Raw genomic sequence first — 27,612 nt, 5'->3', positions numbered from 1 at the left:
ATTGCTCGAGGTCAGGAATTTGAGACCAGCCTCAGCAAGAGCGAGACCCCATCTCTACTAAAAAAATAGAAAGAAATTACCTGGCCAACTAAAATATATATACAGAAAAAAACTAGCCAGGCATGGTGGCGCATGCCTGTAGTCCCAGCTACTGGGGAGGCTGAGGCAGTAGGATCGCTTAAGCCCAGGAGTTTGAGGTTGCTGTGAGCTAGGCTGATGCCACGGCACTCACTCCAGCCTGGGCAACAGAGCGAGACTCTGTCTCAAAAACAAAACAAACAAACAAACAAAAACCTTAAACTGATTCTAGGTGGGAGGTCTCGAAGGAGGGAGCGTTTCCTCACTGTGCAGAGGGGACAGGTGGGTACGTTGAGCTCCCAGTGTTAAATCTTTAGGTTTCCCTGCCTCATCACGAGGGACTTATCTACTCTGGGGCTCCATTTCAGCAGTCAGAGTCTGGCTGCCAAGCTTGGAATGTGTTTAAGCTTGTGAATGGGGGTTTCTTGCTGAAGCAGTTTGCTTATCTTAGTTCAAATGTTTGCTGTTCTTCCCTTTTGATTTCTTTATAGAATATGGCTGCTATATAACTCTCCATGCACTTAATGATTTCTGTTCCCTTCTTGGCGTGTTTTTATTTCTTGGCTGAAAAATGAATAGTCTGAACAGTAAGGTGTCAGAAAGCCTTGCTAAGGCCGCCAACATCCTATCCCAAATTCCTGAGCCCTTGAAGACATGGAGCCCTCCCTCCTGTTCCACTGTGGCCTGATGTAGCTAGCCTGGGCACCCTTCCGGCTCTAAGGCAAGGGGATTGTTCCATGGAACACCTAATGTGGAATTCTTTACACACACCTGTAACCCCTTGTCCAGGAGGAAGAAACAGGAAGGGCCCACTGAGTGTAGGAAGACGCCAGGGCCAGTTATGGAAAACCAGGAGAAAAGTACTGCTTTAAATTCAAATGTCCCCAGTTGGGGTCAGGACCAAGTGCCAGGAGGAAGCCTGGCCTCAGAGGGGCTGAGGCTGAAAGCTGTCAGTCTAGTTCCATACAGGCACCTTTTCCATCAATCCTCCTGTCCTTCCGGGCCTCGGGGGCGGGGCCTAGGGCACTATCCAATCGGAGCGACGGGGCGGGCGCTCAAACTGTCCAATGAGTTGCGTCCTTGGGAAAAGCAGGCGAAGCTCCACAATCTGCGGCCTTTGACTCTCCTGCGCGCTGCGGTCAGCTTCCAGTCTCTGCTGCTGTGACGGGCGACGTGGCTCCACCTTGGCTTCTGGCTGCGGAAGCCGCAGGGAGGACACCGGGTCACCCTGGAGGCTGAGAAATGGTGAGTGTGCGGGACTAGTTTTCCGAGACGTGGGAGGAGGGGCTGGTTGAAACGGGCTGTGGCGGGACCCCGGGCTCCCCGCGGTCCGCTCTCGCGTTGCCGCTGGCGCAGCTTGGCCTTCGGTCCCTCCGGCCCGCGGGGTGGGGCTGGGCGGGTAGCCGGGCCCTGGCGTCCTGTCTGGTCCCTGCGTGGCGACCTCGGCTCCGAAGCCCTCTCTGGGCAGCCCCGTGGCCGCAGCCCTGCGTGTCCCCGGATTGTGCGGTGAGGGCGAGAGGGTCATCGGGGGAGGGTCCCAACTCGGTGTGTGGGAGTCGTGCGTGGACGGGGCTGCAATCTGTGGGGGGCCCCAGTCCCTACCTGTACCCATTTTCCCCTGATTTTTCCACATCATGGCAAGAAAGGTCTCAAATCCATGACCCTGCGTCCCCCAGCCTAGCTCTTCCTGGGGCTGAGCATAAATCTCTAAATTTCCAGATCCCTCCCGCATTCCCAAATGCCAGCTTCCTCTCTCCAGTTCACACCGTCGCTATCAATTGTTTGTCCTCCGTGTGTGCATTTCAGCCAGCGCAGTATTTTAATTATTTTCCGGCTGGGTGTGTGGGATTCGTGCAGTGGGAGGGGCTGTGGTGTGTGGGGGTTCCTCATCCCTTCTTTCTCATGTAAAAATTAAACTGATGCACCGTTAAAATTTTAAAGAGTGATTTTGTTCTTCCACAAACATCGATTCTTGAATGGGGAATAACCCAGCCATGGTTTGTGGTTTGAGGGCCCATGAGTAGGGCTTGTGTTAGAGCCGGTTCCCCTCGGCCCCAGGAACAGAGAGGCAGAGTCATCGAGGCTGCAAAAGGCAAAGGAGTTTATTGACTAGCTCGAGCTAGGGCCCAAGTCCCAGAGCACCAACACAGTGGCCTCTCCACGAACCAGGACCCCGCCCTAGGGTAAGAACTAAGCTTTTATACTTTTCAGCAGGTTACATGCACTGGGCATACCATCCCCCCTCCCTCCCTTAGTTCATTTGCTCCTTCAAAAGTGGCTGATCGTCTTGGCTCCTGATTGGTTGGTTTCCAAGTCGCGGGACTGGCTTCTGATTGGTTGGTTTCCAAGTCGCAGGACTGGCTTCTGATTGGTTGGTTTCCAAGTCGCGGGACTGGCTTCTGATTGGTTGGTTTCCAAGTCATGGGACTTTTAGTTGTTATCAGTGGCATTCCGGGGAAGGGGAGGACCCGCGTCCAGGAAACCAAAACTTAGGCCTATTCTAGGAGGTCAGTCTGTCATGGAGTCACTCCTGCTCTCCTTCCTGTTCTACATTCGAAGGAAAGATTTTTAGATTCATTTATTCTGAGACAGGATCTCGCTCTGTCGCCCAGGCTGGAGTGCAGTGGAGTCATCATAGCTCACTGCAGCCTCCATCTGCCAGGCTCAAACAATCCTCCTGCCTCAGCCTCCCAAGTAGCTGGGACTACACGTGCGCACCACCGCGCCAGCTAATTTTTTTTGTAGAGATGGCATCTCATCATGTTGCTTAGGCTGGTCTCCAACTCCTTGCCTCAAGTGATCCTCCACCTCAGCTTCCCAAAGTTCTTGCATTACAGGCGTGAGCCACAGTGCCTGCTGGAAAGGCTTTTTTATAAGGTGCATGAGGACACAAACCAAGTTAAATATTTGGTTAGTTAGTTATTATTGCGAACAAATTTGGTCTGTGGACTGCAAGGCTAAAATAACAGCCATTATAAACTTAAAGAAATTTAAAGTTAATTGTATTCCCAGTCAAATGTGAGGACTATAGCCCAGGGACATAGACTCAGCGCTAACCGAGAATGAGTCCCAAAGTGGACTTCATGAGCCGGGCACCCTATTTATACGTCTTGTTACATAGAAAAATGGGAGGAGAGAGAAGGGGGCAGTGAAGCAAAGGTGACAGACATTCTTGTAACTCTGGTGCTTAGTGACATTATGCATAAGATAAAGCAAATACCTGTATGGTTAACATGGGGTAAATGGTGAATGAGTACGGGGTTGTCTTAGGGTTTGGAGAGGGATGATTGATTTTAAAACTGTGCTTCATCTGATAGGTGAGGTTGAAATCAGTCCATGTCAGTGAAATATATCTGACAAACTCCAGCCTTGTTGCAGGCTGTGAGTTCAGCTTTAGTGGTTTTTGTTAGGTAGAGAGAGAGAGACGAAGCCTCATGTGTAGCAAAATGCTGTTTATATTTTGAGCATCTGGGTGTGGATGGGTGGGAGCTGAAAAAGCGTCCACGAGAGAAAAGGGGAGAGCCTTGGGTTTTATAGAGGGTTTCTCTCAGGGGAGGGGAGACTAAATAAGTGGAACAGAATAGATGCTTGTAATACATTCTTTTTCAAACAACCAGCTCCTAGGATCCCTGTCCCAGTCACATCCATCCCTCAGCTCCCAGTAGTCCTCATCAGGAGACGGAGGGAGGGATACACTTCAGTCTCTATCAGGGAGGGAAAGGAATGCTGGCTGCAGCTAGCTGTCTGTTAGATTTACAATGTCTGGGGATTCTGAAGACTCTTGTGGCTATTGTTTTATACTTTTTGGGTTCCCACCTGGAATAAACCTAACAGTTTTTTTGTTTTGTTTTGTTTTTGAGACATAGCCTCGCTCTGTTGCCCAGGCTGGAGTACAGTGACATCATCATAGCTCACTGCAGCCTCCAACTCCTGGGCTCAAGCGATCTTCCTGCCTCAGCTTCCCCAGTAGCTGTGACTACAGGCGTTCGCCGTAACACCCGGCTATTTTTTTCTAGTTTTTGTAGAGACAGGGGTTTGCTCTTGCTTGAGCTGGTCTTGAACTCCTGACCTCAAGTGATCCTCCCAGCTTGGCCTCCCAGGTGCTAGGATTACAGGCATGAGCCATCGCCCCAGCCTAGCTTTAGTTCTTAAGCCTAGTGTCTGTTATCTATATGTCCAGCCTGCAGCCATCTTAGGCCACTTTTAAATAAAAATTCAGTTTTTCCATTTTCTGATAGGTCTCTCCAGGTGGAAATTTCCTGGTTATGTAGTCAGAGGCTAATTGGCATTTTGTAGTCGGTTAAGCCTAAGTGTCATTTTCTTCTAAATTAGTAATTTACAAGAGATATATTTAATTAGATTTTGGTTTCCTTGGGTAGGAACTCAGGGCACTACAGCCACTTCAGTCTAATTGCCTCCTATTTAATTATTTTAACAATTCCCAGGGCTACTGGTTTCCTTTGCATTTTCCAAATATATGGGAATCAGGGTCTCAAATCCAGGACTCTGTTCCCCCAGCCAAACTATTCCAGGGCTTGCAGTAGAATCTTAAATTTCCAGTACCTCCTATACATTCCCAAGCACCAAATTTACGTCTCCAGTTCACAACATTATTAACTATTTGTCCTTTACTGTTCATTACAAACAGAGGCAGTATTTTAATTATCATTTTTTCACAGAGCAACAGATGGCTCTTTTAAAAATATTTGTTCTCTGTTTCTGAACATTTCACATGAGGAAAGCAGAGAATAAGTGCCTGAAACACTGCAGGAAAAAACCTTTGTGCTGCTTTTATCTTTCCTTGGCATAGACATCTTATCAGAATGTCTTTGGGTTGAGGTTTCCCTTTGGAAACTTTACAGGATGATGTGTCCTTATCCCATCCTCTATCATTTCCAGAACTGTCTGGGGCTGACCCAAGATGACCACAACTATCAAGCTTCTTGCAGGGTTTAGTGAATGAATATCAGCCCCTGGGTCACTCCTCCAACAGGACAGCCTGAGGTGTCGGGGTGGGATCTCCCAGGGGAGCAGCTGGATGCCCTGGGGCTGGGAAGAATCTCCTAGTATACCCTTTATCTAAAATGCTAATCCCTCGGGACTTTAAGACTTTCTTCCCCAACCCATTTCCATTCTTGGTGACACACTGGTGGTCAGCCAGTTATGCTGGTGTTGAGGGGACAAGACAATGATTTTTGCCCTCTGGATTTTCTTGTAATCAACCTTGCAAAATGACTCCCTCCCTAAGTTATTATGTTTTTGGTTCCTCAGACTTTACCAGACAAGCCTAACAACCAGACTTAACTAGCCTTTCCACAGGACTAACTATTCATCACCAATAGCGGATTCTTGAATCAGACCACCTGAAGACGCCATGACTTCAAACCCCACGCAACCTGACCTGCATTCTACAACCCATTATAAAAGCCCTTGCCCTTAGTCAGTCAGTGACATGGACTGCAGACTATTTCTCCCATTCTCCTGACACATCTTTGGCATTAAGATTCCTTTCTTTCTTGGCAATCCTCATTGTCTCAATAATTGGCTCTTTGTGTGGTGAGGGACAGGACCCAGCTGGACCCCTTTGGCAACACTCAAATTAGTGAAGGTAGAAAAACCATCCCAATGCGGTGGTGCCAGAACCTAAAACATGCACTTTGGGCAGACAGTAGTGCATAATCCTGTATTTCTGGGGAGTGTGGTCAAGTACTTCAGTGAGCAGGATGGCGGTGGGAAGGTGTCCCAGGTGACTGGATGACATGATTTGATACTCGAGTCAGATGTGTCTGTGTTCCAGTTAGCACCAACCCTCCCTGGGTTTGTCACCTTGAGAAGATTTATTTACTCAAGGCTGTTTTTTATTAAATATAAAGTGTATTTTATCAATAGAGCTTGAAAGATGAAATATTTCCAAAGAGGCAAAGAAGATTATTTGTAAAATTAAGTATCTAGTTTCAGATTCCATTTGATAAAAATTCTTATTTAACTTTTTTCTTCCCCTGAGCATGTAGAGCAAGTTTCTCAGGACTTTTTTTTTTTTTTTCTTTTGGGTTATTTCAAATGGAATTCCATGGCTTAGTCTCAAAAATACTACCAGGGAAAATCTCTCTTTCATTATGGCTGCAGAAAATGAGTACATTTCCACAAAGAGTGGTGGATAAATTGGTGAATTACAAAGATTCACTAAAACATCAATTACTTTGCAGTGTGGGGAATTTGTGACAGTGGATAACTCTGTTTTCTGGACTTGGTAGAATAATGCTAAATCCTAAGTGATTTATTATCATAGAAATAATAATTAAATGACATCTCAAAGTGGTACTTGTCTGTTTTCATGAGCCTACTAATCGCATTCATGGGAGCTCCCTTGTGATCTCAGCTAATCCTAATTACCTCCCAGAGATGCCACCTCCTAATACCATCACATTGAGGGTTAGGATTTCAACGTATGAATTTTGGAGGGTGCATAAACATTCAGGCTGTAACACTTTAACAGTGTTCTGTACATCTTGGCTATTTTTAGACATTTGTCTTCTATTTCAGTTTTTCAAGGTAGTTTTTCTGAAATTCACCAAACCCCTGCCCCCCCCCCCAAAAAACCTGGTTGTGAATTTCATGGATTTTAATAAAACACTAGATCTGTTTGACAGAGAGTACATCATGGCAATGTTCAGTCTTTATCATTCATTAGACATACTTTAGAACTTCACAGAAATTAATTTTAATAGGCTGTGTTATCTCTTAAAAAGCTACATTCAATGGCTTGTTGCTAGCAATTTAGAATGCACTGAGATTTGCATTCGGGAAAGTTACAACAAATATTACATAGGCAGAACATACAGAAAACAACTGCAGTCAATGAGACACTGTAAAGGGAACATCCTCATAATGATAACCAGGTGAAGACTTGGAGGAAGGCTTCACATGACACCCCCACTTGAAATGATCACTAAAGGCCAAATCATGCCATTTCTCTCCAAATTGAGCCAGTGTTGTGAATTATAAGATAATCTCCTTGCTTTTTTAAATAGTTTTATAACATATGTATGTGTCCCTATGTCAGCATACTTTACTTTTATATGTTTTTAATAAAAATATTATTCTTTATGTAATAATTGGTCCCCCCCCACAGCTATGAATCTTCTATACGATGATATTAATAGTTTATTTGGTTTTTTATTTAATAGACATTTTTCAGAGCAGTTTTAGGTTTCCAGAAAAATTGACCAGATAGCATAGAGTTCCCATATACGTCTTATCCCCAGCTTATAGTTTCCACTGTTTTTAACATTTGTGTAGTATATTTGTTAACATTCAGGAACCAGTATATTCCACTATATAATAGTGAGGATTGATGAAGCAATATATTATTATTAAGTCCATACTTTACATTAGGGATCACTCTTTGTGTTGTACAGTTACAGGGGTTTTGATAAATGCATGTGCCATGTGTCCACCATTCCTAAAATGGATATGTTTTGTCTTAGACTGTCTCTTTTCATTCTCTTAAGAGTGTCTTTTGCAAAACTGAAAATCCTGGATTCAAGCTATCCTCTTGCCTCAGGATTTCAAATACTGTGTTGAAGAAAGTGGTTAAAGCAGGTATCCTGTTTTGTTCCTGATCTTGTCAGAAAAGCTTTTTGCATTTTACTATACAATTGTTTCTGTGAGGTTTGTACATATGGCCTGTATTATACTGAGGTAGTTTCCTTCTGGTCCTAGTTCTGTGTTTTTGTCACAAATCAGTCTTGTATTTGTCAAATGCTTTTTCTATGTCAGTTGAGATGGTTGTGGTGTTTCAGTCATTTTGATAATGTGGTATATTACACTAATGTTCATATGTTGAACCATCCTTGCATTTTGTGGATAAATCCCACTTGGTCATGGTGTATAATCTTTTTAATATGCAAATCTTTATAATAACAGCAAAATGCAGTTTTATTTGAGGAGTTTTGCATCAATATTCATAAAGGACATCTGTCTGCAGTTTTCTTTCTTGTGGTGTGTGTGTCTTTAGTGTCAGGGTAATTTTAACTTCATAGAATGAGTTTGGAAGTGTTCCCTCCTCTTCAGTTTTTTGGAAGAGTTTGAGGGAGATTGGTATTAATGCTTCTTAAATTGTTTGGTAGATGGCTGGGCGCAGTGGCTCATGCCCGTAATCCTAGCACTCTGGGAGGCTGAGGCAGGAGGATCGTTTGAGCTCAGGAGTTTGAGACCAACCTGAGCAAGAGCAAGACCCCATCTCTACTAAAAAAATAGAAAGAAATTAGCTGGACAACTAAAAATATATATAAAAAATTAGCCAGGCATGGTAGCGCATGCCTGTAGTCCCAGCTACTCAGAAGGCTGAGGCAGTAGGATTGCTTGAGCCCAGGAGTTTGAGGTTGCTGTGAGCTAGGCTGATGCCACAGCACTCTAGCCCAGCCAACAGAGTGAGACTCTGTCTCAAAAAAAAAAAAAAAAAACAACAACAAAAGTTTAGTAGATTTCAGCAGTGAAACTGTTTGGTCCTGGGTTTTTATTTATTGGCGGGTTTTTGATTATTATACTTATCTCCTAAAACTGTAGAGCTATTCAATATTTCGGTTTCTTCATGACTCAGTCTCGGTACTTTGTGTTTCTAAACATTCATCTACTTCATCAAAGTTTTCCAATTTGTTGGCATCTTTGACTTCTTAGAATAGGTCTGAGGCATACAGTTATGTTCTGCTATTATTATGATATATATAGATTCTGCTACTGATGTGATTAGGGGTAGGGCTAGGGGAAGCATTCCATTGACCTATGATTTGACCTCATTTTTAGGGAGTGTGTGTCCCTGAGTTGTGACTTGTATAAGCACCTCTCATCCTCACTCCTCCCTAGTTGAGGCAGAAAGGTTAGAGGGGGTATATCCTTTATCCCAGGAGTTTTGACTCTAATAAAATCTGTTATACTTTTGATAGTTTCTTTTGAAGGTGGGACTTCTTAAGAAGAAAAGAATTGTCTGGGCATATTTGAAAATAGCTACTTTTCCCTGTTGTTAAGGAAGCAATTTTTCTGTAATCTTCACTGTGAAAACCCGGCAGTGTTTCTGGAGGTAAAATTCACAAATCTATGGGGACTTCTAAGACTGGGCACCCTGGAGATTTTAAATCCCAAATGCAGCAACTCACCAATTACAGTTTAGGTGTTTCTCTACTTGTACTGCTGCCCTCAGAGGTTTCTTATGATTTTTTGGTCTGGTAAGTTATCATTCTCTTGATGTGCTACTCTCTCTCCCTCTCCAGTTTGGGACAGTTTTTCTTCCCAGCCTAATCTGTGAATTAAAACTCAGATTTCCATGTTATGGAGTATGCTGGTATCTGAGGTGTGGGCCACCCAATTTGCTAATCCATTCCACTTACAGGATTTAGATTGTTTTGATTTTGTTTTGTTCTTATGGAAAATGCTGCTCAAATCATACTTTAAGTTTATAAGTGCCTATGCAAAATAAATTCTCCACACATTAGAGAAAGCTTGCTGGGTTGTAGATTTTGAGCAACTTCAGGCTTACCAGAAATTCCCAATGGAATGTGTGAATTCACCCTCCCACCATCCTTACATGTGTGTTTAGTTATCGCCATGACTGGCAGCATTGGAATTACCTAATTATTAATTTTTGTCTATCTAGTTTGAATGAAACGGGATCACCTTGTGATTTTATATTGGATTTTGCTAATCAACCTTGAGGTTCACCAATTTTCATATATGGTCTTTCAGCTATTTTCTGACTTTTAGTTCATTTGTTTATTGGCTTCATGGTTTCTTTATATAGCCTGGATATTCATGTGCAGGTTCAGTGTGGACATAAGTTTTCATCTTATCAGATTAAATACTGAGGAGTCTTACTGCTAGATCGTATTGTAAGAGACTGTTTGGTCTGTAACATTACCAACTGTCTTCCAAATTGGATGTACCAATTTGAATTCCCAATTTGAATTTGAAACAGTGTTTCTTTGCTCAACATCCTTGGAAGAATTTGGTGTTGTCAGTGTTTTGGAGTTTAGCCATTCCAATAGGTATGTAGTGATATTCATTCACCAAAATGTTGTAGAAATGATAAGGGTAAATGTGTTCTGAAGAACAACATGACACTTTGCCTAACAAACCTCAAAGATTTTATGCTACAGAAATTCAGACAGTCTAGCATTAGCAGAGAAATTTAAAAATAGACAAATAGGAAAGAAACCTGATGTATATGGAAATTTGATTAAGCAGGCATGGCAGAGTGGTGGCAGAAATGAGGTACACATTATTATGTGGGCAGTGACAAGTTATCTAAATGAGAAAAACACACTGTATTCCCATCTATGCCAAGGAAATAATTACATAAAAATACACAATATGCCTTTATTAGTCTCCCCATGGAGTATCTCAACATCATGGCAGGCCTTTGCACGTAATCATTACAGGCAACCTAATAACAGTATGCAGCTTGTTTTGGGAACTCAGGAATGGGCATATTGTTGAGAAACTCAAAGGATACAGAGTATAAAACACCCATCACAGAAGTTTCCATTTGGAGTTGACCCACTGTACTCTAGAAAATTCAGGGCCCTACTACTTAGGTAAAACTTCTGGGCATCATCTTAATGGTCAGCCTAGGGATGATTCATGTCTTATCTTTATTGTACTGGCATCAGCTATGTTACTTAAAGCAAGCCCAACATTTATTGGGCCTATTTGGATTCCTGAGGCAAAATATGCATCATGTATAAATTTTACTTACCATTTGTCCAAGCTCCTGAGCCTCCACTTCCCCCAGCAACTGATGTGCACCTGGTGAAGGGGACTGAAGTCTTCAGTCTTGATGGTAGGACTGCTGCTGGACTGATGGGAGGAGGTCTGGGGGCAGATGAGAACTCAGTGGAAGTGACAGCTACCAAGGAGAGCACAATAGAAGAAAGATATGGCTGCTAGGTGAGGAGACGCACACATCTGCTGTCCTCAATGAGCTCACAATGGAAAAGCAAAGTGACAAAGGGGTCACCTTATGAGGGAGGGCTTTCTGGAAGTGATTATAGCAGCATAAGGGGCCGGAGCATCATAACTCCAGCCATTTCAGAACCTGACTCAACTCTTCAGGCTCCCATTTTGTGTTTTCTGTAGAAATGGTCTTTCTCTAATGTACACTTTCTAATTTCTATACTTACGAAGTATGAAACCCCTTCCCTATTTGGATGAGCTGATGTCTCTGGGGATTGGTTTAGGGGCCAGGACACAGCCCTCTGCCACGAGGGATGGAGGTGAGAGCAATTCACTCTGTGAAGATGATGTGGGTCTATGATGTGATACTGAGGTTTCCTGTAGTTCCAAACCCTAATACCTTACTATGTAATGTGCCTGCTGGTTCAAAATAGTCCAAAATAATAGACCTTTGCTCAGCCTTCTTTAGCATTCTAGTCGAAAAATAGTCAATGTTTGCTTTTACTTGGAAAATTCAACAGTACACTAGACTGTAATGCCACAAGAGTTCACTAAAGCCCCTTATATTTCTGAGGTATTACATCAGACTTAATAGTGTGGTTTCCTTCTCAGTATGTAGGTGAACAGTTGCTATGCTCCACCACTAAAGAGTACTCTAATTGGCTCAATTTACCTTTTATAGCAACTTACCCATAAAAGTTATAAGACTTTAAGGGGGAAAGTTTTCAAGAGAAACAGTGCACTGGACATGATTTGACTATTACTGCTAAAGGAATTTTCCTCTAAGAGAATACTATTTAAAGTTTTTTCCAGCCTACCACCAAAGACAATTATGAGGTTTCCTTGGGCTAGCAGGATGTAACTGACCTAGTCTGTGGTGAATTTCCTTATTACTCTGTTCTGCCTCCCTGCTAGCTTGGATCTTGCTATTTGGCCTGGCTCAATCCTGCCTTCCTCGGAAGGTCCTCATAAGACTTCCCATAATCAAAGGCCAAAATGATCAACCCTGAAATTAGCACCAACCTTGAAATAGATGAAACTAAACTACCTTCCACTGAGGAAAGATTCCAGTGGGGTTACTGGGGGTTCACTCTTGATGGTTGTGGGGTGTGCCAATTTTATCAAATTTGAAATGAATCTGTAAATTGGGAAAAATCTTGGCTTTTGTGGCCAACCAGACCTCCCAGGAGTTCAGACAGGTAGAAGCCACACTCCAAAAGGTTGATGAGAACATAATGTGTTCAACAAAAGCACTTAATGGGACATCACATAGCTTTAGATCTTGTCTTTGCCCATGTTGGGAGTTTGTACATGGTGCTAAATGAAATGGAATGTTGTACTTAGCTTTCTCCTGATTTTGCTACTACAGAAAGCTGAATTTAAAAGGTGCCTGATACCACTGTGGCTTTAGACACTGGCACCAAGTACACCAAAGAAATTTGTCAAGAAAAGGAACACATGATATGTCCACAGAAGCAGCTAACAGTTGGCTTCTGGGAAATCTAAATGGTGGATGGTAAGCTTGGCTTTTCCAGGGTTTTCTAATCTTTATGTTTCTTCTAGTGGGTCACCAGATTACTATGACCCTCGTGTTACCAGGCTAAAAACAAAATGGATACCTCTTTAAATCACACCATTCTACAGTGAACCATGGTCCTTAATCGCCATCATGCCCTGAACAGAGACTATGACCACCTGGACTCAGATACTGTTGAACTGCCTACATTGCCTGGGCTTTGATTGCTTCGGTTCGGTGAGGCTCCTGTTAAAGAGTACATTTCCAACTCTTGGTATTGTCCTCCTGCTAGTCATCATAACAGTCTCCCTGGTGCCCTGTGTCCTCTCAAGAGTCTTAAATGTTTGTATGCAGCCAAACATCATGTGTCAAATAGTCTCACTTTGACTAGAACAGCAAAAACATCAAGACTCATTCAACTTACCTAACATTATGACATGTGAATTCCAGACCAAGACCAAACAAGTCCATTATGATGGAGACAGAGTGGTGTCAATGCCCAAGCTTTTGGCCACTCAAAATTGACAAGGCTGACCAAAAGGGGAGAATTGTTAAATAAACAGGAGACCATTGGCCTGATGCTGTCTCCAGACTTTTAGTTCCTGTGAAACAAACTGCAACCTAACATAGTATGTAAAAAAGCCCAAAACCTAATTTAGAAATGTTTTTATTGTAACGATAACTAGGTCTCGGCCAATCACAGGCAGCTTAAGGCAAACATGTATCTGTAACCTATCAAGCTATTTCTCTACTTAACTTCCATGTGTAGGCTATAAAAATTCACTGCCTATGTTGCTGGGTGGAGCTCTATAAACCTTTTTTGGTACTGAATGCTGCCTGATTCATGAATTACATTTTGTTCAAATAAACAAATTTAATTTGTCTAAAGTTTTTACATTTCTGAACTTGTTCTATGAGGCAAGAATGACTCTGACACCAAAGCCAGATCAAGACACCATAAGAAAACCTGCAGACAAATATCGCTTATGAATATTGATGTAAAAATCCTCAAATAAATTGAAAATCATATATGGCAGCATATTAAAAAGTAAATTATACACCAAGACCAAGTGAGATTTACCTCTGGAATGCTAGGGAAATTCAACCTATGAAAATCAGTCAGTATAATACACCACATTAGCAGAATGATGGGATGAACCACCATCATCTCAGTTGATGGAGAGAAAGCATTTGACAAAATTCAAGACCCATTCATGATAAAAACCCACAACAAACTAGGAATAGAAGGAAACTACCCAATATATTGTAATAAAGGCCATATGTGAAGAATGCATAGAACCATCATACTCAATAGTGAAGCACAAAAAGCTTTTCCTCAAAGTCAGAAACAAGACAGGATACCTGCTTTCACCAATTTCATTCAACACAGGAAGTACGGAAAGACTAGTCAGAGCAATTAGGCAAGAAAAATAAATAAAAGGCATCCAAATGGGCAAGGAAGAAATGAAATAATCTCTGTTTGCAGGTGACATGATCTTATGTGTAGAAAATCCTAAAGATTATACACACACACACACACACACACACACACACACAGAATGCATCAATGAATTCAGCAAAGTTGCAGGATACAAAATCAACATTTGAAAAGTTGCATATCAGTACACTAACAATGAATAATCTGAAAAGAAAATTAAGAAAACAATTACATTAACAACAACATCAAAATGAAGAAAATATTTAGCAATTAACCAAGAAGGCAAAAACATGTACACTGAAAATTACAAAACATTACTGAAAGAAATTTTAAAAGATATCAATAAATGGAGAGACATTCTGTGTTCATGGTTGGGAAAACAATTTTGTTAAGATGTCAATACTATGCCCAAATGATTTACAAATTCAATGCAGTCCTCATCAAAATCCCAATGACATTTTTTTTACAGAAATACCCATCCTAAAATTCATAGGGAATCTCAAAAGACCCCAAATAGCCAAAGTAATCTTGAAAGAGAACAAGAAAGTTGGAAGTCTCACTCTTCCTGATTTCAAAACTTACGCAAAGGTAAAGAAATCAGAACAGTGTGGTACTGCCATAATGCCACACATACAGAGCAATGGAACAGAACAGTCTAAAGAGACACCCTCATATACAAGGTCAAATGATTTTTGACAAGGATGCCAAGATAATTCAATGGGGAAAAGGCAGTTTTTTTAAATAAATGGTGTTGTGAAAACTGGATATCCACATGTAAAAGACTGAAATTAGACCCTTACTGTACACCATATACAAAATTTAAATCTAAATGTACCAAAGACCTAAACATAAGATCTAAAACGAAAGAACTCTAGAAGAAAACATAGGGCAAAAGCTTCGTGTGTTAGATTTGGCAATGATTTGTTAGATATGACACTACAAGCACAGGCAACAAATGAAAAAGACAAATTTGACTTCATCAAATTTAAAACTGTTGTTCCTCAAAGGGCACTATCAACAGAGAGAAAAGAAAATCCCATGGAATTTGAGAAAATATTTGCAGATCATATATCTGATAAGGTGTTAATATCTAGAACATATAAAGAATTCCTACTCCTAACCAAAAAAGTCAAACACCCCAAACAACAAGGGTTGGCAAGGATGTGGAGAAATGGAAACCACTGTGAACTGTTGGAGGGAATGTAAAATAGTGCACCCCTATGGAAAACAGTACAGAGGTTCCTCAAAAAATTAAGAATACATTAACATATGCTTCAGCAATCCCAGTTCTGAGTATATATATTGGATTCAAAAGAATTTGGCCAGGTACAGTGGCTCACACCTATAATCCTAGCACTTTGGGAGGCCCAGGTGGGAGGATTGCTTGAGGCCAGGAGTTCAAGATCAGCCTGAGCCTGTCTCCACAAAAAACAGAAAAGTTAGCCAAGTGTGGTGGTGTACACCTGAACTCTCAGCTACTCCCAGGAGGCTGAGGCAGGAGGATTGCTTCAGCCCAAGAGTTTGAGATTGTTGTGAGCTATGATGATACCACTTCACTCCAGCCTAGGCAACAAAGCAAGACTCTGTCTCAAACAAACAAACAAAAAATTGGTATATGCACACAATATAATATTAATTAGCCTTTAAAAAGACATCCTCTCTCATGCCACAATATGGATGAACCTTGAGGAAATTATGAGGAAGTCAGTCACAAAAAGACAAATACTGTATGATTCCATGTACATGGTTCATGTAAAGTTGTCAAACTTATAGAAACAAAGTGGAATGGTACTTGCCAGCAGGTGGGGAGAAGGAAAATGGGAAGCTATTGTTCAGTGGCTGTAGAGTTTCAGTTTTGCAAGATGAAAAACTTTTGGAGATCAGTTGCACAATGAGGTGAGTATATTTAATACTATTGAACTGTGCACTTAACACATTGCCACACTAGAAAAAATTTTTTTTCCGTTGGGGCCACAGTGTTTTATTACAAAAAAAATAAAAACTCCGAAAACAAAACAATCTTTTCTAATTTAATGAAAAAATTATTTTTTATTGTTTTCTGTTCATGAGTTATATGCAACTTGAAAAGTAGCTCCCAAGGTGAAAAGATGTTTGAGTTACATATGCTTCATGAGGCCTTGGGCTCAAAACTAGCATGAATTAAATACAACTCACATGGCAGTTAATGTGTTAAAAATGGTTAAGATGGTAGGTTTTTTTTTTTTTTTTTTTTTTGAGACAGAGTCTCACTCTCTTGCCTGGGCTAGAGTGCCGTGGCATCAGCCTAGCTCACAGCAACCTGAAACTCCTGGGCTCAAGCGATCCTCCTGTCTCAGTCTTCCCAGTAGCTGGAACTACAGGCATGGGTCACAGTGCCCGGCTAATTTTTCTGTTTTTAATAGAGATGGGGTCTCACTCTTGCTCAGGCTGGTCTTGAACTCGTGAGCTCAAGCGATCCTCCTGCCTACGCCTCCCTGAGTGCTAGGATTACGGGCATGAGCCACCACACCCAGCCAGTATACCCTTTTAAATTTCAAAGTTCTCTGTGGACATTCACATACAAAAACTTATCTAAAAATAAAAAAAGTAATGGAGAATTTAAATACATTCATCTCATATCTTGATGTTCTCTTGACTAAAAAACAAAAATTCCGCATAGCTTCAGAATTTTCCTTTAGTATTCCCATCATATCTCTCAGACAACTTCCATTTTCAAAGCTGAAGAAACCAAAATCTTACACACATAGGGAATAAGGTTACAAAATGCTAAGGGGAACTAGATCTAAAGGGCTGCAATATTCAACACATAAGGCATCCAGAGTAAAGAAAAACAAATATTCTAAGCAGCCTGTTTTCCCATAATTCAGAAAGAACACCTACATTCAGAAGGTTAAACACCTTCACAAGCTTGGGGTGTTTAACCCCACACTCTCCCTGATGACACACAACCCCTATAGAGTGGGTCAGTCAGTCCCTGGAGATGAAAGGTAGGGGCAGGTGAGCAGCCCTGGGAATGAATGAGCCCCACACACCCTCCTCTCCCCTCCCCTCCCCTGCAGCTAGAATCACTCCCTCCCCAAGGCTTCAGCTCTCACAAGTGAGGAAATACTCAGCTGGATTCAGTTTAAGGTTCTCGCCCCAAAATGAACTCCTAAATTCACTAAGCCTGTGTCCAGCACACATCACCCCTGACCTTCACAGACCTCAATATGTAAAAATTATCCTCTGAACACAGCAACATTGTGCATGCAAAACTCAAAGCTAATGTCTAAAAACAGGCCCAAGCAAACCACAATTACAAACTCAGAAAGTAACCCCCACCCCAAACCCTAGCATCTGCCTGTGGGTCTCCAGTTTCCAGTGCTCTGAGCTTCTCTCAGTACAAAGGGCTCCTTCAGAGGTGGGTGTGAGCAGGTAGGACACCCGCAGGGGAGGCTCCCCAGAACCAACTTTGGGCCTTCTCTGACTGTCCTCTGCAGGCTCAAGGGTGGCCTTAGCTTAGGCAGTCTCGTAGCTTTAGACCAGTACTGATAGAAGACAAAGCCAGTGTTTGAAAAATTGAGCAAAATCACTCAAACTAATTATTTATGTGTAAAAGACTTAAGAGAACTATAAGGCACTTTAGCAGCACCGCCCCGCCCCCCAAATCTACAAGGATCTATGATCTATAACTATCAGAAAATTAGGGCCGGGCCGTGTGGCTCACGCCTGTAATCCTAGCACTCTGGGAGGCCGAGGAGGGCAGATCGCTTGAGCTCAGGAGTTCGAGACCAGCCTGAGCAAGAGCAAGACTCCGTCTCTACTAAAAAAAAATAGAAAGAAATTATCTGGACAACTATAAATATATAGAAAAATTTAGCCGGGCATGGTGGCACATGCCTGTAGTCCCAGCTACTCGGGAGGCTGAGGCAGGAGGATCGCTTAAGCCCAGGAGTTTGAGGTTGCTGTGAGCTAGGCTGACGCCACGGCACTCTAGCCAGGGCAACAGAGTGAGACTCTGTCTCAAAAAAAAAAAAAAAAAAAGAAAAGAAAATGTCAGTTACTATTTCCATAGCAATAACTGTTTTCATAAAAAATTAATCATATTTGAACACTTCTATGTGTCATAAGTCACACCCTGAAATTCCATTTGAAATCACCCAAAAGAAAAGAACAGACCTCAAAAACTTACTACACACCCTCAGGGAAAGAAAGAAGAGAAAAATGCTTAACAAATGCAATGTGACACCAGAATATTTTATTTTTTACCCAGTTCACCTCTTGACTCTAAGAAAATTTATACTTTCAATCCCTACTGATAACATACACTTTAGAGGCATTGAAAAAATTACTTACGTAAGTGAATACAAAAATCTATTCAAGATGACAAAGCCAGGGAAGGACAGTGCTGACCTGAACTGAGCTGAAAGGACATATCACCCAGGAAAGTTTCCACAGAGGAACCTTAACCCAAAGGAGTGCCAGGAAAGATGCTGGGAAGAGAGTCACAGGGATGTACACACGTAATTTCAGAGAGATATTCTTTGCCTTCCTCACATGTATAATACCCTTACACACAAAAATAAATTTTTTTTAAACCAGTTATCCCTGGCAATTCGGAAAAATGACAAATACTGCGTTTTCAGGAAATGCACCATAGACGACAAACAATTGATAATCATGCTGTGAATTGGAGAGGGGACGTCAGCCTTTGGGAATGCGGGAGGGATGTCCAGATTAAGAATTTCCTGCCAGCCCTAGGAACAGCTACGCTGGGGGTACAGGGTCCTGGACTTGCCATCTGCTTCCTATACACTTGGAAGGCTCAAAGAAAGACGGGTGCCCTTGCGGAAAAAAGAAGTCCCGGGGACCCCACGGACCGCGGCCCCACCCACGCACGACCCCCACACACCGAGTCGGGACCTTTACCCGACGACCCTCCTGCCGTCACCGCACAGTCTGGGGACACGCGGGGCTGCGGGCGCGGACCTGCCCAGAGAGGGCTCCAGGGCCAGGGCCGAGGTCGCCGCGCAGGGACGGGACAGGACGCCCGCGGGCCCGGCTGCCGGCCCAGGCCAACCCCGCTGGCAGGAGGGACCGAGGGCCGAGCTGCGCCAGCGGCGACCCGGGTCCCGCCACAGCCGGTTCTGCCAGTTCCAACCAGTCCCTGCTCCCCGCCTGGGAATGCCCAGCCCCGCACACTCACCATTCCCCGGCCTCCAGAGGTCCAGTGCAAGGCACAGAGCAGCAGACTCCGGGCACAAACACCTGGGGCCACTAAGTGAGATGAGCGCCACGGCAGAGTTCAAGCGGCGCGCGCAGCGACGTATGACGTCCTCCCCGTTTGCGGAGCGACTCCTCCACCCGCCTTGCCAGCAGCACCTCTGATTGGACAGTTCATGAAGCCCCGCCTCCATAGCCAGAATGACAGAGTTGCGAAAGGTAACAATACTGACCCAAACCACCTCCTGTCCGGCGGAGAAACCCCTCACGTAGCTGGCCCTGAAGAACCCTGGCGTTTTACCGTAGCTGTTTCTAAACACAGAGACACAGGTGTGCGCCGTAAATTCCGGGCTCGGTTTCCAGGTGCAGCGACCCTTTAAGGAGCAAGTTCACAGCAAGAGGGTCGCCCAGGCAAGTCCACACTGGGACAAAAGGGGCTGATGTTCTCCATGAGTTGGGGGCTTGGCCTGAGCCTAGAGGACACTCGTGGAACTGTGACACCTGTTTACAAACACAGGCACTTCAGAGTAACCTTACAATGTGGAATAAGAGTCTGGCTCTATTTAGTGACCAATGACAGCCATCCCTTCTTCACCTCCCGTGGCGTCCAGAGCACTTTGCCCTGGTGGGATGTTTGAACTTCACAGCCCCAGCGTGGGCGCAGGGACTCTTACCAGACTAACCACAAGCTGTGAAATGTGTTTTATAAAACCCCGAGGTGTACATTTCACACTAGAAATTTTATTTTAGTCGGTTGTAGAGTGTGTTCCCAGAATACTTTCAGATGTAAACAACTATGATATACCTAAGGTAATGGAATTCCTATTTACAGTGATACAAGAATAAAAAAATGATGTAATTTGGGGATATGCCTGGAAACTCTTAATATGCTTAACAAATTGGGTCAGAATTCCTAAAGTATTTAGTTATCTGAAAAGTTATATCAAACTAAAATACACATACTACACAATGCACCCCTTTAAAGGATACAATTCAACAGCTTAAAGCATATTCATAGATATACAGATAATCACCACCACAGTCAATTTCAGAACATTTTTATTACCTCAGAAAGAAACTCCTGTACTCTGTAGCTATCATTTTTCTCATCTTCATCCTCCAAGTTCTAGTCCTAGGCAACAACTAATCTACCTTCTGTCTCTATAGATTTCCCTATTTTTTACTTTCATATGAATGGAATTATATAACGTGAGGTCTTTCTCTGTGATTAACTTCATTTAGCATAACTTTTTCCAGGGGACATCCATGTTCAAGCATGTATCAATATTTCATTTATTTTTTGGTAGAACAGTATTTCATTGTATGGATATCACACATTTCTTCTGTCCATTCGTTAACAGACATTTGGTTTGGTTCCATTGTTTAGCTCTTATGAATAACATTCATGTTATTCATGTAAACATTCATGTACAGGTTTTTGTGTGAACATATGTATCCATTTCTCTTGGACACATACCTAGGAGTGCAACTGATGGGTCAGATGGTAATTCTCTGTGTAATCTTTGAGGAACTTCCAGGTTTTCAAAGTGGCTGCACCATTTTATATTCTCGCCAGCATTGTATGAGCATTCCACATTTTCCATATGCTTAACAATATGTAATTTCACGTTTTCATTCTAGCCATCTTAGTGGATTTGAAGTGTTATTTCATTGCCTTTTTGTTTTGCATTTCCTTGAAGACTAATGATGTCTAGCATCTTGTCATGTGCTCTTGCCCAGTTGTATACCTTCCTTAGAAAAATGTCGGTTCATATCCTTTCATAATTTTAAAATTGCATTGTTTGACTTCATTATTGAGTTGTAAGAGTTCTATAGATTTTCTCAATATAAGAGACAAGGTAGGAGGCCGGGCGCGGTGGCTCACGCCTGTAATCCTAGCCCTCTGGGAGGCCGAGGCGGGTGGATCGCTCGAGGTCAGGAGTTCGAGACCAGCTTGAGCGAGACCCCGTCTCTAGTAAGAATAGAAATAAATTATCTGGCCAACTAAAAATATATATAGAAAAAATTAGCCGGGCATGGTGGCATATGCCTGTAGTCCCAGCTATTCAGGAGGCTGAGGCAGTAGGATCGCTTAAGCCCAGGAGTTTGAGGTTGCTGTGAGCTAGGCTGATGCCACGGCACTCACTCTAGCCCGGGCAACAAAGTGAGACTCTGTCTCAAAAAAAAAAAAAAAAAAAAAGATACAAGGTAGGCATTTGATATAAATCAGATATATGATTTGCAAAATTTTCTTGCACACTGTGGGTTGTGTTTTCACTCTGTTTTATATTTTTTACTTTTAATTATGGTAATATACACAAACCATACACAATTTGCATCTTAACCACTTAAAGTGTACAATTCAGTAAAGTACATTGACATTGTGAAATCAACTGTTTTCATCTTGCAAAACTGCAACTCTACAACCATTAAACAACTTCCCATTCCCCCTCCCTCAGCCCATGCAACCCACATTCTACTTTCTGTTTCTATGAATTTGACTACTTTATTTATGTCTTTAAGTAGAATCATACAGTATATTTGTCTTTTTGACTGACTTGTTTCACTTAGCATAATGTCCTCAAGGTCCATCCATGTGGTAGCACATATCAGAATTTCCTTTCTTTCTAAAGCTGAAAAATAGTCTATTGTGTGTATATACCACATTTTGTTTATCCATTCATCTGTCAATAGACACTTGAGTTGCTTCTATAAACACAGGTGCACAAATATCTGAGTCCCTGCTTTAAATTCTGTTAGTTGCATACTCACAACTGGAATTGCTGGATTACTGGGAACTGAGTGACTGGGGAAGCAATCAGACATGTGGCTGAGTGACTAGTTCTTGGCCACAGCCCCTCCATGCTTGGGCATCCTCCTCGAGCCGGAATGTGGCCTCACCAAGGGACATTGCCATTTAAGCAGAACTTGCCCAGGTTTCCAGAGTAGACACTGGAACTTGCCCAGGTTTCCAGAGTAGACACTGGCATCTACCTGTACGAATGGGCCTTTCCTTGTTCTTCATCTTGAACACAAGGAAATTTGCGACTCAGTGTCTAAAGGAAGGATCCCTCAGAGCAGGAGAGGCACCTAGGCCAGGCCAGGACACACTGGAACAGAAGGGAGGAAGGGATGTACTCTGGCGGTCAGGAATTTGGGATGAGGCTGTTGGCAGCATGGCAAAGGCTTCCTCACACCTTATCTCTTCATCTACTTATATCCCACCAAGAAGATAAAAACACAGGAAGGGAATGAAATCATTAAATACATGGTGAAAACTGGCAGCAATATTATATAAAATAATTAGAAGTACAGTAAACATCTGAACTAGTTCAGATAAACAGCCTGCCGCATCTACAATTCACACACACACAATCCACATTCACAGGTTAACATATTCCCAATATGGAAGTCAGTCTCTGCTGAAATGTAACTGCAGAGTGGGAAAGTCCCTGGTGATGAGGGAGGAATCAAAGGATTTGTCAACCTAAGTAAGAGAGAGGCTTTCCAAAAGAGAAAAGAGGATCACTTGAGGCCAGGAGTACGAGACCAGCCTGGACAACATAGTGAAACCCCATCTTTACAAAAAAATTAAAAAACTAGCCAAGTGTGATGGCACACACCTGTAGTTCCAGCATCTCGGGAGGCTGAGGCAGGAGGATCACTTGAGCCCAGTTTGAGGTTGCAGTGAGCTATGATGATGTCACTGTACTCTAGCCCAGGTGACAGAGCAAGACCCTATCTCAAAAAACTAACGACAACAAAAAAATGTATTCCACCTTGCATGACAGCCAAATTACAAACCTGGGTTCCTTTATCCATGCAGTTGGCGACATGAACATATCAGACAAGGTCATAGCTTGCTTTTGTATCACCACTCCAAGTTTATTTTAGCATTAAGGACTTTATCTCAAAGCTTTGGAATTTATGACTTCGAAAAGGTGATCCTAACTCTCTCCATGGTTATAGAACAAGAGTTTAATACCACTATGAGAATGTGGAAAACACTCCATTCACAAGTTAACAGTTTATCCTCCACTGTACTCCAAAATCGTGTCCTGGATATACTGACTGTCCAGCAAGGAGGAGACTGTACAATTGTTCCTGGAAAATACTGCTTTTGTGTGTTTTAAACAAGACAAATAGTGTCTCGTTTACACATTTTAAAAGGGAAGATAAACACTCTCCATCAGATAAATGAGGTTCAACCACTTTATTGGACTGACCTATTCCCAGAATTGGGAAAATGATTTAATGAGATATGGGTAAATGTGCTTAGATTTTTTGTTGTTGTTGTTTATTCTCTTTCCACTTTGTGTACCCACCAACTCACCTCCCCCCAGAGCCAGACTGAGCTGATGGCAGGACACTACAATCCACTTCACAGCGACATTGATATCATGGCACCTTCCAGACCTCCAGCCTGACACTCCACAATGCATCTCACCCTCCCTTTCTCCAGATTGCGGATCAGCCCTTCATACTGTGCATCCCCCTCCCCTGGCCCAACATTCCATACTTTCCACCTGTCCTGTGTCCCACCTGTAAACTGGGGCAGCAGTGAGGGGTGGCCCTCACCCTGACACATAGAGGCTGGGAATATGCAGGTGACTCTGTTGACCAACCGCTTCCAGCAGGGCAGCAGGCAGAAGGACAGCTCCGCAGAGCCTCATCCAAGCCAGACTCTTCCTGCTGGACCTTTACCTAGTTTCTCGTCGGGTCATCCCACACGGCCTTAACCCAGTTTCCACTCAGATCCTCCCCAGCTGGCCTGTGACCTGTCCCCCTCCACAACAGCATTCCCACCCTGATGCCCTTACTGGACCTTGAACCCTCCTCTGTCCCAGCTGTCTGCCAGGTGCCCCCCCTACAGGTTATGGAGTGTGAACTAAAAGCCTTGGACCAAATGCTCTAAACTGACACCCTCCTACAGAGGTAGTTCCTTTCTCCAGGTCCTTGCACGGGTGCCAGCCCAGGACACTTGTCCAATCCAGGCCCCCGGGCTAGGCCCTTATCTCCTTCCTGTCCTGATCCCTTTCTTTGATCTGACTCCTATTCCTTTCTGGTTCCCTGGGCAGACCTTGACCCTCAGGCGCCTGAGGACTTTAATTCCTCTCCTGGTCTCTCCCAAGCCAGTAGCCGATCCCCCACATAGGGACCTCCACCAGACCTTCGTCTCCCTAGTCACAACTCTGCCCGACTCTCATCCCTCATCCGGTCGATCTTCTGCCAGGTGCATCAGGCGTCAGAGTGGCGCGTGCGATGATTACATAGGTAAGTTTCAGCCACTGGTGGGCTGGCAGAGCCTAGGCTGTGGGTACGAGGGCGCCTGCTCAGCCCCGCCCTTCCCACCAACATCTGCCCTTCTTGGCTCGGCCCCGCCTGGGTCCCTATTCTTTCCCCCACGCCTAGGTGGCCCTGGGAGCCATGAAACCGCTCTACCCTTCTCCCCTTCCTGCCCCTGGGCTCAGCCCCGCCCCTCCCGCTCTGAGCTCGGTCCCACCCCGCGCTGACCTCAGCTCCGCCCCTGTAGGACTCAGCCCTGCCGGGTCCAGCTCAGTCCGTCCCTGTTCTGGTTCAACCCACACTCCATCCTCTGCCTTAGACTTGGACCCCACAATTCTTGGATCAGGCCACTCGCCTGATAGAAGTCCCCGCCCCGCCCTGCTCGGCCCCGCCCCTCCTGCCGCGGTGGGGGCCGCGCGGTGAGCTGCAGTCCCCCGGGCTTCCGCTCGCCCGGACCGCAGGGTCCAAGAGTGCTGCTAATTGTGCCTGGAGCACTGATTTCTCCAGGGGAGAACTCGGACCAGAACGTGAGATCTCCGTGACTTTGGGACTTCTGGTTGAGAAGGGCAGAGGTGAGGTGGCAGGAGAGAGGCAATAGAGAGGGGCAGGGGGGGACCCGGCTTTACCCACACTCTGCTGGGCCCGTCCGCTCCGCAGACCCGTTCTCCGCCTGCAGGAGACCACACCGCGGCCCACCGGCCCCGCCGCCACCTCCAGTGGATGAACAGTGCGTGTGGGCGTCGGTGCGTGGAAGGAATTAGAGGAACCCGAGTCAGTTTGCGTGAAACGATGTGGGGGGTGGGGTGGGCTTGTAGTGTCTAGAGGCGGAGTTCTGAACATCAAGGCGGAGTTTGAGAATGCGGGGGCATGTAAATTCAAGCGTGGGCCTGTGCGTCTTGGGGTGACTCCCAGACATGTAAAAAGGCTTCGAAGGTCTGGAATGATGTCAGGTGCCCCAGAGAGGGGACTGCAGGGTCTGCAGGTGGTGTCCCAGACTGGAGGATTGGATTTGATGGACCAACACCAAGATCCAGGAACTATGAATGGATCTATGGGGGTGTCATCCAAGGACCAGAGGAGCTATCTGGGGGTCAAGGAGTCTGTCCAGGCCTGAAGAAGACATGACAGAAGGATCAGGCATAGGAAGTGACAAAAGCCAAATTCAAAAGGCTTCATTTTGTATGATTCTGTTTATATGACTTTCTGAAAAATACCAAACTAGAGGACCTCAAAACAGATCAGTTGTGGCCAGGGGCTGGAGGCAGGGAAAGGAACACAAAGGGGCATGATGAACTTCCGTGAGGATATGTTCACGCTCTTGACTGTGGTGTCGGTTTTATGGGTGTAAACCTTACGTGAAAACATGAAATTTCATAGTTTAAATAAGAATAGTTCATTGTCAGTTATATCTCAACAAAGCTGGGAGGAAGGGAAGGAATAAAGGTGGGAACAGGGAGAGACGGATGGAAGAACATGAATTTGACAATCACAAGCAAAATGAAAACTTTGTACACACTGAGCGAACAATGTCATTTTTGGAAATCATTCACAATAAAGAATGTGGGTTAAATGACTTTTACTGCCTTGAAAGTTCCTGGGATTGTCCATCAGAAGGATAACGGTTGAATATTCTATGGCAGAGTCACACTATGAATTGTGTGGCCACTAAAACCAAGAGTCAGGTGTATGTGTTTGAACCATTAAGGTGAAATAGCAAGTTGCAAGGCAGTGTGTATGGCATGATCCCATCCTGTGTGTATTCCAGTTTGTACCAGCGCTGAGAAAGGATCCTCCAAAAGGGCAGTTCCAAAGGTTATATTTGGCAGTTCCAAGGCTTACACTGCCTCCTAGGGGGCATTTTGGACCTCAATCTGTTTGAAAGACATTTCATTTTATTAATATTTTCCTGAACACTCTAATGAAACAGCTCTTATCAAGACCCCTAGTGAACAAACACTTGCCAAACTCAATCGTCAATTCTCTTCTATCATCCTCAAGCTCTTAGGGACATGTGACGCAGCTGACCATTTTCAGGAAAGAACACACACCTCTTTCTCCTCCTACCTCACTGGCCTGCCCAGTCTCTCACAGGCCCCTCCTACTGCTGCCCTGGTCTCCTGAGCCCCCTCCTGCTACACTTCACCCCTCACCCCTGAAACGAGTGACCTCCTCTGGTCCCAAGTCTTCAAATAATCCCTGTATGTTAATCGAACTGAAAATCCACCCACATTTTTTCCCCAAGCTCCCATTTCCAATGATCTGCTCCACACCTCCCTCCCTCGTTTGTCTCAAACTCATCATGGCCAAACCCAAAACACAATCTTTCACTTCCCTGCCAGTCATCTGCCGAGCCTTCCTCCTCCGAGTAAGAGGAAGCACCCAGGGGCTCCGAACCATGAGTCATCCTTGAATTTCCCCTCTCCTGCACTACATCCTAAGTTCTGTAAGAGCTCCCCCTGCCTAACATGTGGCCAGACTACCTCTTAGGGGCAGTGCTGTACGTTAGACAAGGGCCCACATGGACAGTTGTGTTTTTCAACCAATACAGTACTCCACAACGGGAGCCCCTCTTCAATCTTCTTTGCAATTCAATCGCTCCCAAGTTTTCATAGTTCTCCTTCCTGTGTACACCTGGGTTGGCTGTTTCTTATAGCGGTTCTTGAGAATTAAATTTAACTTTTATTGTGGTGTTTGAAAGCTTTATTTTTGGAAACAGGGTCTCACTGTTGCCGGGCTGGAGGTGCAGTGGCATCATCGTAGCTCACTGCAGCCTTAAACTCCTGGGCTCAAGCCATCCTCCTGCCTCAGCCTCCCAAAGTGCTACGATTACAGGTATGAGCCACTGCACCCAGCCGGAAAATCACATTTAGAGCCATGTTGATGGTAGTGTTTCTACTCTTTGGGCAATACTATCATCATAGAATTGGCCTTCAAGGGAGGAGGATGAGGGACTGGTTGTATTAGGAACATCTGTCACTGGCATCTCTTCCCTGATCCAAGTGACTCTGTACAATCTGACAGGAAATGACTCCACCCTTCACTCACGTGGATACATAATCTCCATATATAATCCCTCATCTATTGCTACCCTGCCCCGTGGTACCTGAGACGTTTACTCTGGGGAGTTTCAACAAGGCTTTTCTGG

General features: G+C 44.0%; 1 long non-coding RNA gene across 1 annotated transcript; it reads right to left on the bottom strand.

Annotated features, from left to right (window-relative positions):
- Positions 1-2,423: 2,423 nt before the first annotated feature.
- On the bottom strand, positions 2,424-19,267 carry LOC123637063. The gene is made up of 3 exons (XR_006734742.1): positions 19,165-19,267; positions 10,829-10,944; positions 2,424-2,625 (listed from the first exon to the last, which is right to left on the bottom strand). It is a non-coding gene; the product is annotated as an uncharacterized LOC123637063 (long non-coding RNA).
- Between the last annotated feature and the right edge of the window lie 8,345 nt (positions 19,268-27,612).

This window comes from Lemur catta, chromosome 1 (assembly GCF_020740605.2).
Source record: "Lemur catta isolate mLemCat1 chromosome 1, mLemCat1.pri, whole genome shotgun sequence".
NCBI classification, from domain to species: domain Eukaryota; kingdom Metazoa; phylum Chordata; class Mammalia; order Primates; family Lemuridae; genus Lemur; species Lemur catta.
Note: the sequence above shows the minus strand (reverse complement) of the source record. Positions and strands in the feature narration are given on the sequence as shown.